Consider the following 16,837-nt stretch of genomic DNA (forward strand, 5'->3'; position numbering starts at 1 on the left):
ATTATTACTACTCCCAACATAAGCATAGTCATTCTTATTAATTGTAGTGGGAGTAAATTCAACAAAGTAGCTATCATTATTATTCTCATCAAGTGTAGGAGGCATAGTATAATCATAACAAAATTTACTCTCCATAGTAGGTGGCACCAAAAGACTACTATAATTATAATCATCATAAATAGGAGGCAAAGTATCATCAAAGTAAATTTTCTCCTCCATGCTTGGGGGACTAAAAAGATCATGCTCATCAAAACCAGCTTCCCCAAGCTTAGAATTTTCCATATCATTAGCAAAAATGGTGTTCAAAGTGTTCATACTAGTACGTTCCATGGGTTTTTTAATTTTCGGATCAAACCATCCATGTCTTAAATCAGGAAATAGAATAAGAAGCTCATTGTTGTCCATTATGCCTAACTAGTGTAAACAAGAAACAAAAAGATGCAATTGCAGGATCTAAAGGAAATAGCTTCGAGCACACACACAATGGGGCCAGAAAAGTACTGTTACCTGGAACCGGAGTATGAGTGCCTTTTACCTTTCCTCCCCGGCAACGGCGCCAGAAAAGTGGCTAGTTGCCGGGGTTGCTGGTGTGTGAGTGCCGTTTACCTTTCCTCCCCGGCAACGGCGCCAGAAAAGTGCTTAGTGTCTACGGGAGCTTCTATTCTTGTAGACAGTGTTGGGCCTCCAAGAGCAGAGGTTTGTAGGACAGCAGCAAGTTTCCCTTAAGTGGATCACCCAAGGTTTATCGATCTCAGGGAGGAAGAGGTCAAAGATATCCCTCTCATGCAACCCTGCAACCACAAAGCAAGAAGTCTCTTGTGTCCCCAACACACCTAATAGGTGCACTAGTTCGGCGAAGAGATAGTGAAATACAGGTGGTATGAATAAGTATGAGCAGTAGTAACGGCACTAGAAAAGTGCTTGCTGGCGTGTAGTTGATGGTGGTAATATTGCAGGCAATAGAAACGCAGTAAAACAGTAAACAAGCAGCGATAGCAGTATTTAGGAACAAGGCCTAGGGATCATACTTTCACTAGTGGACTCTCTCAACATTGATCACATAACAGAATAAATAAATAGATGCTAGACTCTACACTCTCTTGTTGGATGATGAACACCACTAACTGTGTAGGATTACACGAACCCTCAATGCCGGAGTTAACAAGCTCCACAATATTCGATGTTCATATTTAAATAACCTTAGAGTGCATAAGAGATCAACATAACCAAACCAAGTACTAACATAGCATGCACACTGTCACCTTCACGCTACGAAAGGAGGCATAGATCACATCAATACCATCATAGCAATAGTTAACTTCATAATCTACAAGAGATCACAATCATAGCCTACGCCAAGTACTACACGATGCACACACTCGTCACCATTACACCGTGCGGGAGGAATAAACTACTTTAATAACATCACTAGAGTAGCACATAGAATAGTAGTGATACAAAACTCATATGAATCTCAATCATGTAAGGCAGCTCATGAGATCATTGTATTGAAGTACATAGGAGAGAGATTAACCACATAGCTACCGGTACAGCCCCGAGCCTCGATGGAGAACTACTCCCTCCTCATGGGAGACAGCAACGGTGATGAAGATGGCGGTGGTGATGATGGAGAAGCCTTCCGGGGCACTTCCCCGTCCCGGCGGCGTGCCGGAACAGAGACTCCTGTCCCCCAGATCTTGGCTTCGCGATGGCGGCGGCTCTGGAAGGTTTCTCGTACCGTGGCTTTTTCGTCAATCGTGATAGGGTTTTCGCGACGGAGACCTTAAGTAGGCGGAAGGGCGGCGTCAGAGGGCTTCTGGTGGGGCCACACCATAGGGTGGCGCGCCCACCCCCCTGGCCGCGCCGCCTTGTGGGGTGGGGCCCCCCTGGCCCCCCTCTGGCCCTCCTTCGGTGCTCTGGAAGCTTCCGGGAAAAATAGGGATCTGGGCGTTGATTTCGTCCGATTCCGAGAATATTTCCTTACTAGGATTTCTGAAACCAAAAATAGCAGAAAACAGGAACTGGCCCTTCGGCATCTCGTCAATAGGTTAGTTCCGGAAAACGCATAAATATGACATAAAGTATGCATAAAACATGTAGATATCATCAATAATGTGGCATGGAACATAAGAAATTATCGATACGTCGGAGACGTATCAGAGATGCTCTCATGGTGATGTGGCAATAGAAGAGGCGGGGGGGTCGACCTGTTTGAGATATATTTGGTATAGGTACATTAGGTAGTTTAGGATTTGTAATCTCTGCCTACCATATCTCTAGGAAAGCTATCTTAGCCTCCAAGTCTTGTACACTATATATACTCGCCCGAGAGGCTCAATACAACATCCAACATATTCCGCATATCTATCTCCCTCTCTATCGTTCAACATGGTATCAGAGCGGCGCCGATCCTAACCTAGCCACGGCCCAAGCTTCCGCGTCGGCTACCCCCGGGGAGGTCGATCTCCATGATCTACTTCGGGGGCCACGCAACCCGTATGAGGGTTCGTTCCCCGATCGGTTGATCGGCTGCCCTCATGTCTTTTTGTCCCGATCTTTAGATCGGTTTTCTTTTTGGTTTTGCCGATCATAGAACGGACTGAGTCGCCCATCGCCGCCGTCATCACGCGCCTCTACTCCAACCTAGGTGTCGACTTCGCATCGGCTCGCCTGCATCAACCCCGCTATGCCGGCTACCGGGGTCGACTCGCTGGCCACTCGGCTGGCTACTGCGCCTTCCTCGGTAGGCTGCTGCGCCCGGCTCGCCCGCGTAGACACTGCCTCGGTCAGCCCGCCTCCAACAACCGTGCGGCACGGCTGCACGCGGCCCACATGGGACACCTTCTGTGTCGCAACCGTCTGCACGGTTTCCATCGCCGGTCCGTCTTCGCTGTAATCGCCCGCGACGACACTGACAAACAGCGCATCGATTTCGATCTGCGCCGCCATCCACGCCATGTCTGGTACACTCCCGTGTCGGTCTGATCAGCCGACCTGGCGCGCGTCTACGCCAAGCACGTCCCCAAGCACGCGCCTACCACCGATCGTGCATCGGGTTGCCGCTACGTCGCCCCTTCTGGCCGCAGCGCCGCCGCCTTTGGTCCATGCTGCTAGCCAACGATGTGCCTTCCGAGGCGTGTACGTCGCTGGTGGCGTCCCACCGCTGCACCGACTCGGCCCTACAGCTACGCCGCCCCTCGGGCCGTGGCGTCGCCGCACGCGGTCATCTTCGTCGTCCCCCGCGCACCGAAATCCGAGGCCACCACAGCAGCGCCCCTTTGGTGCGGGTCGCCTCCGTCCGCGCATGGTCTTCGTCACGCCACCGGATTCTTCCTTGCCTACTTCGAGTACCACGCCTCCACAGGTAAACTGCATGGCCACTGCTGGCTGTTGCGGGTCCCGCCATCTACCTCCACGCCCATCTAGGCGTCAAGCATGACCACTCCAGACCGCTGCTGTGATCGCCGTCTTCTACGTCTTCATCTACTACATCTCCGCTGCCAGCGTCCTCGCATCTTCCCCGACTACGACACCTGCTACTCTACTCCGACAATCATCGTTGGGACTTCCTCTGCTAGTCTACTCCGACATGGCTTTGTACTGGTCCCTGCCTTCACATGCCCGGTATTGGCACCACCGGTACGTGCCTTCGTCCCCGACGCGTCCTTGGCCTAGCAAGCTCGGATCAGCGCCTCGACTTCATCGACTTCGTCTTTTGCGTACTCGGTTCTGGTAAAAGCGGAGTATGCCTTCGTCCCCGACGTGTGCCTAGTTCTGGCAAAACTAGCGTAGCACCTCGTCCTCGACGGCTCTGACTGCATCGACTTCGGCATCGACACCCTCTTCGACGACTGCCTCGACGCGTCTCTGTCACTCTCCTCGCGCACTATGCACTTACGGCTTCATGTGCGGCTACCTCGACATTGGCACTCGACCACGACATCGACCACGGCATCCCCTCGCGTAGCTACCCCAACCAAGGTTGCAGCACCCACGCTCTCGGCTACCTCGACATTGGCACACAGGGCTATCACCTCGCATTAGCACCTCAGATTCTTTTACGGTCCAAGCATCTGCGACATCGTCCACGACGCTCCAGCTACGGCTGCGGGGGAGTGTCAGCCCTTTGGTTCCTGCCTTCGGCTTCTCTCCAGTCTGACCGTTCGCGACGCTTCCATTGTTCACGTCACTACCGCTACGACTACGGGGGAGTGTTAGAAATATATTTGGTATATGTATATTAGGTAGTATATGATTTGTAATCTCTGCCTACCGTATCTCTATGAGAGCTATCTTAGCCTTCAAGTCTTGTACCTTATATATACTCGTCCGAGAGGCTCAATACAACATCCAACATATTCTGCATATCTCTCTCCCTCTCTATCGCTCAACATGACCCAGAAACAACAACATGTCGTTCATCCCCATGATTGTCACTCCTACCGATTGAACATTAGCAACAACAGTAGGCCCGTCGATCTATCTCTTACAAGATCCTTTCACCTACAAGAAGGAAACGAGCACTGGAACATAGCATTTAGATGTATATAAGATATGAAGTAGTGTTCTCTCAAGGAAGATAAATATCCATGTATTTAATTGTTCATGACACTACACGTTATTCGAAATAGTACATTAATCTCCGGGAACTTGTGCTAGTCTAAGATTATCTAGAACATTAATACTCTATAACTATTATAGAGTATTAATACTCTATAATTATTTACCCCGGCATAATAACTTAGCATAGACCTCGGAAACACTCCCCTTTTACAAAAATGGATTAATGGAAGGTTCAACTTCCGGGGTACACTCAACAGCCCAACCTAGTTTGTGAAGAATTTAACATGAGTAAAGAAAATTTTATAATCAGTGTTATACTCACAAATTAGCAATAACACCCACAATATAACGACTTGTTTCATCTTTTCTGACAAAAAACAACACGCACACACAAGAATGGTATGACACATACGTTCTGGGGACATTCTTTCAATAAAATTATCATGTATAAATACTGTTACAACACAGTGGACCATCTGCACAACCACACATACAAAACCACCAAGATTGCAAAGAGTGAGATTACCTAGACACTATGCATCCTTGACACCTTGTGCTCGGGGAAGCTCGTGTCATCCAGCACCGAAGTTTAGGACGACAAGGCATCCTATATGGTGGTTGGAGAGGTAAAAGGTATCTCACGTGTCACACGTACGTAGGAGCAGGCCAAGATAAGGGAAAAATAACGTAGCTCTGTGAGAACATCTACAATCACGCCCTCGTACGCCATCCAACAACATCGCCGAACGACCACTATTGGAGTGCCAACACATGTTGCCGCATATGAGGCCGCCTCTCCCCCCCCCCCCCAAAATCATGTGCCATTTTATTGTCGCATATTTTTCTATGCCCTTATTTTATGCTACACAATATTTATTAATAATCATTTCATGTGGCATTTAGGTGTCATGTGTTATTATTTTGTAGTAGGACATATTTATTACCTATCATTTCATGTGTCTTTTCATTGTCTAATGCTCCAAGATACTTATTACCTTTCATTTCTCTTTGCATTTCATCGATGTGGGTATGATTGTATGCTAAAAGGTAGTTATTACACACTATTTCATGTGCCATTTAAAATTTCAACAATTGTTGTACAAGAAATATGCTTGGAGGAAACATGGCGTCAGTGTCGTCTACCCACGCCAAAATCATGCTCGTCTCTCCTAAATTCACCAATGTCACCACCATTGCCTCCCAGTCTGGCCCGTCGGACACTCATTGTGGCATCAACACAACTATTCCGCCCTCGACGCTCCACCTTTTCCAACCACCTCCACCGTCAACGCGCCTCCCCCTTTCATTAGGAAAGTGTGGATCATCTCCGATGCTGGCGTGGCGAAACCCACCGCCATGCTTCATCCATACCTCCATCTCTAATACATCAGCTGGTTTGGGTGGTTATGGTGAAACATGTTCGTGTGTTGAGTTGTTTTGTTTTTGGGCATGGGATGATTAATCAGGGTGTAGTTATGAGCTAGGGGAGTCGAGTCGATATTTTGTGTTAGTAATAGAGGGTGCGAGTGTGAGCATGTTTAGTTGTTAACAGTGTTAAGCACATAAGAGAGTTTTCGATGGATACAAGGGATTGCCGTAAGAACGAGTTTTTTTGTTCTCCACGCCGGATGTAGACTAATTTTGAACCTTAGTTTAATATTTTCGATTAGGCCAATCGAAAGACTGGTGCACAACACCTATGTTGATGATGTTGTTGGCCGCCTCATCGACCTATGGAGTCTACATTGCGAAACAATGATGGATGCATCTCGACTAGCTATGAGGCACAAGGAGGCTACCGTACATCGGTCCTAGCTACTTGCAAGTACAAAAAATGATGACGAGTACTGACTTGTATCTCAACTTCGTACATCATGCATGTCAATAAGTTTCAAAGGATTAAGGCTTAGGATTCAAACAAATTTGATTTTGGTCCGAGCAAGCACAAGCCAAAATTTGAGCCCAGCGTGATAAATCCGAAGTTAGGGGCGCTACTTCATCTTGATGCTCACAACATTTCAAAAGCAACTTTGTGTGATCTAAAAATATCAGCATGGAACGAAAATTCATTGGTAACTGGTGGATCAAGTGAGACCCCACCCAAGTCCCTATTATAGTTCAATTTAGTTTTTCTAGTGCAAATTTTATCTCAAAATTTATACTGAAAAGATAAATTTATAAATTTGCGCTATTAGTACAACTATCGCGGGATCCCACTCGACACCATAGAGTATACCTGAGCATTTCTCGGGCTAGGCCATGGTTCGGGCCAGGCGGACCCAACCCCGAGGCAAGAAATCTAGGCCTGATCGTCGGTCCAAAAAACCAGGCCCAGGCCCGACGCATCAGAGAGAAGGCTCGCTGTGCTTAGGGCTCCAAGCCACGGGCCAGTCTTCTTAAGTAAACTGCAGAAAATCAAGGCCTAGACCTGACCGTCGGGCCAAAAATCAGGCCCAAACCCAACCCGATGGTATGGTTAAGTTGAGCCTGGTCCGGGATTATCGGGCCGGGCTGGGCCTGGCTTCCCATGCCCAGGTATAGTTTTTAAACAGAAGGCTCGACGAGCCCAGCTTTGAATTAACAAAGCCATCAACCGGTCAGGAGTACAAGGTAGCACGCAACAAAGAAAAAGAAGAAAAAAGAAGCCTCTCACGAAAGTTAGGGTCTCACGAAAATTTCGGGCTGGGCTGGGCTTCTCCTGCCCATGTAAGTTAGGGTCGTGGTAACCTAGAAGCCTCTCAGGAAAATTTGAGTTTGGGAGAGCCAAAATTTTGTGGAGAGCAAATAGCTACAGCGTGGTCACCATCTGACGGCTCTCAATCCCACCCTGCCACCCTAATCTCTCTCGTCCTCTCCTGGTCATTCCCCTTTCTGTCCGAGCATCGACGCCGACGCCGACGCCGCCGCCGCCGCTGCTCCCCGCCGGCAACCCCCACCTCGCCGCTGACCACCGCCCCCACCCACCGAATTATGTAAACGCCGTCCACCCCATACCTCCCACGTCCAGTCCAACCCCATACCTCCCACGTCCAATCCCACCCGATTCCCGGCGCATCCGCGAAACCCTAGGTGCTGGCCCTAGCCGCCGCCGCCGCCGTCCGTAGCGGTTGGAACTCCGTCCCGACGCCTCCCTTCGACGCACCATCCGTGGGAGACCATGTCTACGTCCTGGCGCACACGCGCGGAGCATTGCCCCAACCCCACGAGCACGTGGCTGCTGACCGCGACGATGCGTGAGTCGGCGAGGTCGCCCTTCCCACTTCTCCCCTGGATCCGTCGACTGCGGCCGCCATCGGCCACCTGCTCGCGTGCGTACGTCGGATCTTGGGAAGAAGGCACGTCGCAGTTCTGCCGGGTCGGCGCCTACCGCGTCATCGCCTAGGTCAGTCCCTCCTCCTTTTATGCATCCCCCATTGCTGCTCGGCTACAAGTATGCACCGCTGCACTGTTCATGCCGTTGCTGCTCTGCTCACGCGTATTGTTCTCTGGTGTGTTGCTACACGGGGTGTTGAGGTCTGATGACGACGACCTATTGCCGGCGGCCTCGTCCCTGAGGTCCTGCCGGTGGCCACGACTCCGACATGCCACTAACGGCCACCTCCCCAACAAGGTACTGCCGGTGAGCTCCCTCTTCCCTCCTGCATCTATTCTTGCTAATAAATAATAATAGTTTCATTTTTCGAGTTGAATTGAATGTGTAGACATTAGTGTTTAGGGAAAGGTTGCATGTGAGCCAAGATGCCATCATGGTGTCTTGGCTTCCTGTTTTTGCTTGCCCGATTTGGACAGCAGTAATTGACAATTTTTTGAGGGAAATGTGTGCTCCTCTTCTACTCAACAGATCTTTGATACGAAGCATTTTTCTTCTTATGTGCAGCATGGGGGGCTGTTGCTGACCTTGGAGCAAGCTAGCTTCATGCACAGCTGGTTGTGCGCGCTACGACAATCCAATCAAATGGCGTCAACACGCCGATTCTGATTACTTTTTTCCTCGCAGGTAGAATGCAACGTGAAATTTGGTGTTTTCTGTTGCTTGTTGTGTTGCTCAGGTAACACATGATATATTTTTTGTTTTCAAGTTTATATTGATCAGCTATTGCTCCTGCAGGATGAGAAGATTTGTTCAATTGAAGCCAAGCAGGTGGGTGTTCACTTAGAAATGACAATCTTTACCACAGAAATGGTTTCATTTGTTCACTGCTTGCAATAATGTGTCTATACAGGCTGAAAGATTGCCGTTCCTGTTTTACAGCTAGGAGCAATTCTGTGATCAATTACGTATCTTCAGCAGGAAAATACATGGATGCACTCGGGTGATATCCTTCCCTATATCTCACCAACCAACCTGTCTGAGATCTGTTCTACTATATTAGTATGTTGTGTTGTGTATATGCTAGTCATGACTTTTTTTGGTTTTTGTATTCAGCAGTATGAGCCTGCCACATTATCAGTGGGTCAATATTGATATTTATGGGCACCTGTCACTCTCCAACTACCGCCCGCATCTACTCTCTAAGAGTTAATCTACTCAGGTTATAGTTTGTGCAGACAGATTTTATGTCTTTACTAGATCATGAGGATACAAATTTGGGATATCGTGATTCAAAATAATGAAAGATATCACGTGAATATGTGAAAATGATTCTGATATAGTAAAGTTGAAAACCACATTAAATTTGAGTCATCTTTGTTGTACTATATAATTTCTATTGCTTTGAAATAACTAGGAAAATAAATTTTATGTTTCAGGTTACTTAGGCCACGGTAGATCTGAACATTAAATCTGAATATATATGTAACCTTTTTTAATATCGACGCGGTCTCAAATTTAAATTTGACCTGCACTAATTAAAATGTTTTGGATTTTTTTGAATAATCTACTTTCCGAGGGCAGTAGTAGACCATCAACGCTTGAATCAGAAATGTATTAGTATTTATTTCCCCTTACTCTATGTACAGATCACAAAGCGTCAAAATGTGGTCTAGATTTCAGGGACATGTGCCGCCCGGTTCCATATGTCCGCGTCCATCTTCAGCATGGTTTTAAAGGTGTTAAGGCGTCTTAGGGAGGTTTGGGAGTGCTTTGATGCCTAAGCCACGACTAGGCGCTTAAAGCAGTCAGTTTTCCTAGGCGGGGGAGGGCGCCTTGATGCCTAAGCGTCGCCTATGCGACTTCTAAACAACGCCTTTAAAACCATCATCTTCAGTTGCAACTTGCAAGTTTGCAACTTAACCCATAATTTCCGAGCATAAATGCTCATATGCCAATCTTAGTCCATGTGTATAAATCAGCTGGGTTTAAGTTTGTTTTAGTAATCCTGAAAACAATGTCTTTAGGATTCCATGCATAGTTTGGATATTTGAGTCTGCACAGTTTTACTGGAATTACATACATGTCCTTACTCCTCCTTCCCTGTTCTAAATAATACTATCCCAGTGTTGTAGCTATAAAATTAGTATTTGCTAACTCTGAAGTCCTTTTTCATCCATTTGAATGTTTAGTTTACCTACATTTGTTTAATATAGTTTGCTCCTTGTACTTAAGTTTTTCTGTATCAGCATGAACTTTGAGTCACTTTGAGCCTCGAAGACATGTTTTGTCTGTATGAACTTTTTAATTTGGTTCAGCTACCATCTTTACTCTGGACTATGTTTACAATATGATCTTATCTAGTGCCTTTTTCTGTTTGTTAGCAATGTCAGTCCGTATGGAATCTTGATCTGTTACCGTTTCTCGGAAAAAAAAATGCTGCCATGTTTACAGTTGAAACTCTCCTTTGTTTTGTTGCCAAACTAAGAGGCCTTGACAGCAACCATTATGTTTTGTTCAGTTCAAATTTGGCTCGGCAGTGTCTATTTGAAGTGTCTCGCTGTACGTAAGTATTTTCTTTGCTGACCATGCTTTGTTCTCCTTGTTCAAGGATACTATGGAGGACTAAATGACAACCAGGGTAGCTTTACCATGTAGCCTGGCTGGTCCTAGGTTTTGATTTCTTTCTCCTTGGCCCTTGCCGCCGTGCCATTGCAGCGGTGGCCTTCTTCTTTGACTCTCATGGATTTAGGTAAGTTTGTGGTTTCGGGCATCGAGCTGCTGACCTGAACTGGACTATATATTTGAACTGTTCAGTGGCATGCCGTGCATCAGGTTAGGTTGTTGTATTGGAGTGATGTGTACCCATTTCGTGGTAAGGAAAGTTGACCATGTATTGAAATGTATATTGTGACATAATCTGGCTGTTTGTTGCAACATGGCCGTTAATGTTGTTATGGATGTGTGTGTGTGTCACCAGAGCTTGTTTGATTTGATTTAGCATTTTTTATTGGCAGTGCTTGTGTTTACTATCCTGTGCTGATCTCCAATGGAATGCTAGCCTTAGTACTTTGTAAGTTAGGAAATTTGATAAGGCTGGCATGCTTAGGTTTGGCTGGCTCACATGATGGTTTTGTAACTATGCAGTCTGGCTACGATGATGCTCGCCTCCACTGAATCTACTTGTATGCACTCCTAGTGATCATTCAGCTATGTAGCAATTTTGTGCTTACTATAAATCATGTGTCTTTGTATATGGCAAATATAATGCATGGCCTGTGGTGTTTTTATGGGTTGCCAGTCTTATATATCAGCAGAGCTTCTTGTGTTGAAGAGCTGTACAAATTTGCTCCAAGAACTTAATTGCTGGTGTGTTCTATGTGCAGGTAGGGGAGGGTGATGACTGATGCCCCAGGATTGCGGACTCCGCCGTCTGACTCGGTGACTCTGGTTGCTGCTTTGTTCCGTATTCTTGTGTTGGTGCGCTGCTGTTGTGTTAACGTAGTAGCCAGTAGGAGTGTTTTCATCAAGTCTCTTAATATTCAGTTGAATTCCAACCTGCAATTTGTGTAACAGTTTTTTTTTTATCTAATCTTTAGTTGCATCAGTTATCTTTCATTAAACTTGTAGCTGGCTGGCTGGCTAGTTTGGCACATGTAATGTAGCCGCTTTATTATTTATTATTGTTTGGAAAAGGAAGTGTCCAAAATTCAGACGATCTTGGTAATTATCACCGGGTAATCAATCAATGGATTAATTAGGCTGACAAGTAGTTTAATTTTCTTAAAGAAAGTCGCGTCTTGATTGGAGAGGGAGCAGTCTGGATAGTGAGCAGCTCGTTTTCTTTACTTGAGGCAGGAGGGAATGAAAATGGAATTATGGTAAATGAAAAAGAAATTAACAGCTGCTGAAGGTGATATTCTAAGATTGATTCATCAGGTAGATGAAATGAGAGAAAGGGTAAATGCGACCTTAACATCTTCTATTTATCCTAGCTAAGCTGGCTTCCATCGGGAGTACTAGCATAATTATCGAGCGATATGCTTGATGAGCAACTCAAAACAACAAACGGGAGTAGTACTAGCATAATTTGGTTCCTTCTGCTGAGTTAATGAGGCCTTTTAATGTCGTATTTAAAGTTTTAAATCGGACTCGCCTTACTCACAAGTCACACCATTCCAGACCACCACAATAAATGTAATTGTGTGCTGAGTTAATGAGTACGTAGCTGTATATACTGGGCCTTTTTTTGTAAAGGAAAACAGGCCAATAAATGAAATTGTGTGCTCACACCCTTCCCACAATAAATGAGAAATCGCCTGTACAGAGCTACCCATCTCCAACGACGACTCTATTTATACCAGGAGAAATCACAAGTTAGGCTCGCACAGAGAGAGGAGAGGCGACAGTTTGCACTTTGCAGAGGGACTAGTGGATGTCGAGAAGAACGTCGAGGATGGCGCTCCCTACCAGGTATACCAACCCTGCAGTACTCATCTAAGATAGATTACTTTAACACTTGAACTTCTCTATACATGTTTTTCTTCTTACGTTCTGCACTCCTCTTCTGTTTTTTTTATTAATATGTGATTTGCTTTTCCTTTCCAGTATTTCGTTTTTCCGGCCCAGATTTATGATGAAGGCGGAGGTCCTGAATTCCTCTTCTCCGAGATGCACTCACTGTATGTTTTTTCTTAGTCTGGTGGTGAGGTCATTCTTTATTTTTGTTTTACCTATCCATGACCCTTGTGTGGTTTTGCTCTGTCCTGGTAATATGGAGAAGGCGCGCGCACAAATGGCTTCCAGAGGGGTGGTTTGTTGAGATTAGATCTGGGGGTGAGAACGTGGATAAGGTAATATTTTTTCTGGAAAATTGGTGATTTACCCAGATGTTCATAGGCCTTGGATTGTCTAGCCAAAGTTGATTGTTTATTGGTAGTATATCCATTAGGGACTTTGAGGAAATACAAATTTACACTGAGACTTTCTCGTGACTAATGAAACAGAATTTGACACAAATCGCTAGCTTGGTCAGCTTCCATTGGCCAGATCGGAATCCCTTGCGCGCGTCTGCCGCCAAGGTTCGTAACCAGCTTGAGCAACGTTGTGATGGTAGGCTCCTAGCCGTCCACTCGTGAGCGCGCGACCCAATTGGTGCTGCCCCGGCGATGTTCGCGTGTACATCCTAGTAGATCTTATTTTTTGGTGTTGTATACCACCGAGAATTCATGCATGTTGGGGCCGATACTGGTGAGTTGCAGCCAAGCTTGGTTGCAGCTTGATCATCGATGAGCACGCGAGGAGAGGGAGTGGGACCTTTATCCGGTCAGGACGAGCTTGTACTGTCTTACGGCACCGCCTGACGTGGAGGGCTGTGCGCTGTCCGGAGCAGTGGCGCGGTCGGCCTAGACCTAGCAGCTTGCACACGACAGGTGTGACGGCGCATGGGCGCCGTACGATGCATTTGGCCGGGGCTGCAGCGAACGGCCACCAACACGCACAAGATTAAAATGGACAAGTGGCATGTAGTTTTCTTTTTCTTGACTGCAGTTTGTCTAGTTTACACAAAAATCCTTTTGGGTGAGTCGGGATGAGATCTAATCCTTGTATTTGGTATTTTACCAACGAACAATCAACTTTGGGTATACGATCTAAGGTTGGTGAACTTCTGGGTAAATAACCAATTTTGCCTTTTTCTTTTATTCCTTTACCATATCATATCATGCCCTACTATCTCTGTTCCCCAATGAATGATTGTTTAGAAAGCACATAATCACTTAAAAGATTTAACTACTAAGGCCATCTACAATGCACGCGTGGGGATTAGGGGGCTTAGAGCATCTCTAGCAGATCCCATAATGTGATCAAACCCGAATATTTTGCAAGTCCGTTTGACCATTTGGGGCCCCAAAGTGGTCAAACTTGTATTTTTTGCAGGCATTTTTGCAGATCAAGCCCAAGACCTCCATAGTTGGGGTTTCGAAGGCATTTTTGTAGGCCAATATGGATACGGTCAATGCACTAGCGATAGAAAAATTCACCTCGGGTCGACACACTTGGCCGATAGACTCACCGGAGTACGGCCAAATTCCGGTGAACTTCCACGTAATTCAATCGGAGATTCGGCAAAATCGAACCGCGCTCGTTGGTTGGCTGCCAGTTGGGTTGAATTCGACAAGCGGCAGCGAGGCCGGGCTGCGTGGGCAGGCTGCCAGGGCAAGCGGCCGGCGCAGCTGGGGCGTGCGGGGCTAGGCTGTCGGCAGGCAGGCGGCGAGGCCGGCCTACGGGGGCGGGCTGCCGGGGCGAGCGACCGATGCTGCGGGGCCAAGCGGGCGGCCGGCGGGTGTGGGCGGCAGGGCTGGCTGCCGGGGCGTGGGCGGTGGGCGGCCGGCGGGCGTGGGCGGCAGGACTGGCTGCCGGGGCGTGGGCGGTGGGCGGCCGGCGGGCGTGGGCGGCGTGCGGGGATGGCTCGATCAGAGGTTTTCAGGGTCCTTTTGCGGTGTCTAGTATGCGCGACCATTTTTTAGCCGTTAAAATGCATTTGGCGTCTATTTAGAGTTTACGGTTTAGGATTTGCTAGAGATGCTCTTAGCGTGGGTGGCAAGTTCATAATCCGAGCCAATGGACTGTTATGGGGCGGCATCGACCCAAAAAAAGGTAGACTCTTAATTTGGGATGTGAAACGAGGAGAGCAAGAGGCGCCAGCAGCAGCCAGGCAGTTTCGCATCTAGCGTTAGGGTTGGGAGGACGTGCACTTCACCGATATCTCTAATTCAGTGATACTTTGTTTTTCTCTGTAAACATCTAGAAAAGCTCCCCCGTGTGGACATGAAAGGAAAAAAAAAACTTCAGACCTTTTAACACGGGCACGTGAAATTTCTTGTCTATTGGCGCGGCGTTCTGGGGACCGTTCGATTTGCCAACCCTGACCTGGCCACGTGGTGAATTGTTAGTTGGTTGTGCCCTAGATTGCCCCACACGATTAGGGTCCAAAAACTTTGTTTGATAAGGTGCCAATGTATAATACCATTATAATTTTCATGAGAAGTATTTTCATAATTACATCTATATAATTACCTATTTGTTTGCATGAATATCCAATCCGTTTAATGGACTTTTATCATTTAATTTATCATTTCATAGGAAAAGGTGTAAAACTCATATTTGATGGTGTGCATGGTATTATTAGTATATAGAGTGAAACTCCAAGACAACAGTTCGCATGCAAACCGTGGTTTCCTAACTCAACGGATATAACTCAAATAGTGTGGATTGTGTGTAATTGCCTACTGGGGCGACGAAGGATTATCAGCGTTCATGCAGCTTTCCACATGTGACATATCATTAAGTGTAGATATGATTGGATGTGAATTAAGCAAACATTATATGTTTTAGGCTAACAATTATGGGTCATATGAGAAATACGACGTGTGTATATATTACATGCCCCGGAAAAGACTAACATCAAATGTCAACAATAAAATTTACTCACATCATACATTTTTATATTAGATTATAACATTGTGTGTATATTTTTCACAGTTTTATGTTCACCCAGCAATGGGATTACATGTATTCTCTAAAAAAAAGATGTACTACTCTATGTTAAGAAAATGAAGATCACTGAATATGATAACAATGCGGCACAAACTCTCAAGATAATATTTTGTGTCTTCTATTGTTGATCATTCTATATTTTTCTTTTACCTATATCCATGACCCTTGTGTGGCTCGCTCTATCCTCATAATCCGCAGAATCATACAAATGGCTTCCAAAGGGGTGGTTTGCTGAGATTAGAGCTAGGGTGAGAACATGCACAAGATGCTCAAGGTAATCTTTTTTCTTCCTTTACCATATCATATCATTTACTGCTATCTTTGTTCCCTAATGAATGATTTTCTAGAAAGCACATAATCACTTTATAGATTTAACTAGTGGAATACCCATGTGTTGCTGAGTAAAAATAAAATAAGTAGATAGAACCAACCATAAGACACCCTTATATTGTGTGAACACGAGCGTCCAAGCACAAAATTTTATTTTTACGGCTCCACCTCTGCGGCGACGACATCAGATTGCTGAGGACCCTTCTACTCCAATTGCAAGCAGATAACAGCATTCTCTTTCTCCAAAATTACACTCTCTCTCTCTCTCTCTCTCTCTCTCTCTCTCTCTCTCTCTCTCTCTCTCTCTCTCTCTCTCTCTCTCTCTCTCTCTCTCGGGCATTTGTAACTCGTGGTCACATGTCAAATAAACCGTTTTCAAATTCCAACTAAAAATTCTATGATGTTTTGTTGTTCGAGAGGAGGCAGGAGAAAAGCACCACCAACGCACCACCAACGCCAGAGTCCACCAACCAATGTGACCCACCCTCCAGCATTGGCCGAGCAGATGTCATCCACTCCCTGCGGTGGGTTCCACTTCTGTGTCACCTTGCCATCAGTTTATTGTGCCCTGGTTGGCTATCCTCTAGGCACAAAGATATTCTCCGGTGTCAATTTCCCCCGCCCCAAACTACAGCTTACTTTTAGCCTCCTCTTTGTCGACTACCTTGATTTGGGTGGCTTATCCTTGCCATCATCAACGCCACCACGGGCGGTCGGCCTTGCTGGCCCAAACTTAGGCTTGATCTTCGGTGTGGAGCTCGTCGGGCACTGGGCCTGGCAAACGTTGCCGGAGCTCTGTATATGCTGGTTGGTGGCATTGAAGCGTAATAGGTACCAGTGCGTTTATTGGATGGTGCGGCAGCTCTAGAAACTAACACTCATCTAATCATGGTGCTTGGCTTAATAAGCATTTCCCTATTCAAACATGTATTCCAAGAATAATATTTTATTTACCATAGCCTAATGTGAAGTCATTTAGTGCCAAGTATATCTAGGAATTTATTTGTTGGATTAAATAACTTATAATAGTCATATTAACCTGATAACGAACATGGCATATAGATCAAAATGACCTAG

General features: G+C 46.2%; 1 long non-coding RNA gene across 1 annotated transcript; it reads left to right on the forward strand.

The window, feature by feature from the left end:
* Positions 1-8,503: 8,503 nt before the first annotated feature.
* LOC124674164 lies at positions 8,504-8,869 on the forward strand. Its single transcript, XR_006992955.1, has 3 exons — positions 8,504-8,560; positions 8,672-8,704; positions 8,787-8,869. It is a non-coding gene; the product is annotated as an uncharacterized LOC124674164 (long non-coding RNA).
* Positions 8,870-16,837: the final 7,968 nt, after the last annotated feature.

The sequence above is a fragment of the Lolium rigidum genome, chromosome 7 (assembly GCF_022539505.1).
Source record: "Lolium rigidum isolate FL_2022 chromosome 7, APGP_CSIRO_Lrig_0.1, whole genome shotgun sequence".
Taxonomy (NCBI): domain Eukaryota; kingdom Viridiplantae; phylum Streptophyta; class Magnoliopsida; order Poales; family Poaceae; genus Lolium; species Lolium rigidum.